Here is a 1403-nt window from a genome sequence, read left to right as displayed (position 1 = left end):
ACGTCCAAGAAAAGGGATGTGAGTGCCGTGATGGTTGGACAGAGAACAAAATCCCCAATCAAATACCAAACCTACCCAATACCCCCTCTTACATATCAACCTACCTCAAATTACCCCGCACCTTCCTACCAAGCTCCACCACCTACCTATCAATCACCCCCACATCCCACATACCAACCCACTTCACCCAAATATTCCCAACCCGCACAAGTCTGCCAAGCTTACAACACTCAACCATCCCACTATCAATCACATCCTGCTCACCTAAACTTTCCTAGACCCCGACCAAATTTTGACAGCAGACCTCCCAAACAATACACCGCCATTGCCGAGCCAATCGACCAGCTGTGCGAAAGACTCAAAGTCGCGGCTTATGTCACCCCTGTCCCTGCCATAACTCCTGAAAACCCCTCCCAGTGGATTAACCCAAACAAAACCTGTGTATACCATTCTGGCATGAAGGGACACACTATTGATGAGTGCCGCTCCCTGAAGGACAAGATCCAGGATTTAATTGACAACAAGATCATCGTGGCAAAGGAGCCTGCTCCGAATGTCCGTAACAACCCTCTACCAGACCACAAGGGTAGAAGTGTTCATATGATTGAAATAGAAGATGATTGGGATCCTAAAGGATCAATCGGTTTGATCATGGAAGGTGACGATCTAAAGAAACCAACAGTCACTCTTAACCCGATTGTAGTCCAAATTCAGCCTTCTGAAGATGCTGAGGTGAACATGTCCATACCGCTTGAGTTTGAAGCACCAGCCTCCACAAAGACGCCAACACCAATCGAAGTCGAGTTTGGGTCCCCAAAGGCGCCTGAGCCCTTTGAAGTTGCTGTATTACCCTCCAAGGCAAGGGTGCCTATTCCAGTAGCAATATAGCCGTCACACCGTTCCACACAAAAGCTATACCGTGGGACTACACAGCCGAGGCAAGAAGGAAAGGAAAAGCCAAGTTCGGAGAAATAGTTGCAGCGCAGGGTATGACAAGAACCGGCAGGGTTTATACCCCAGAACACTTAGCTGAGTCGAGTAAGCAGACCTCTGGCCGACAGGCCATCATTGAAACTGGACCCGGTGATCTCTGGAAAAAGATACAAGCCAAGGAATACTCGGTCGTTGACCAGCTGAACAAAACACCGGCCCAAATTTCAATCTTGGCTTTATTACAAAGTTCTGATGCACACAAGAATGCTTTGTTGAAGGTATTGAGTGAGGCGTATGTACCAAGCAACATCACTGGAGGAGAAATGGCGAACATGGTGGGCCAAGTGTTGGAGAGTCATAAAATCACCTTTCACGAGGATGAGCTGCCACCGGAAGGATTGAGTCATAACAAGGCATTGCACATCACTGTGCAGTGCGAGGATTATTTTATCACCCGGATCCTGGTCGAT

This window comes from Nicotiana attenuata, unplaced genomic scaffold (assembly GCF_001879085.1).
Source record: "Nicotiana attenuata strain UT unplaced genomic scaffold, NIATTr2, whole genome shotgun sequence".
NCBI classification, from domain to species: domain Eukaryota; kingdom Viridiplantae; phylum Streptophyta; class Magnoliopsida; order Solanales; family Solanaceae; genus Nicotiana; species Nicotiana attenuata.
This window is presented reverse-complemented; position numbering follows the sequence as displayed.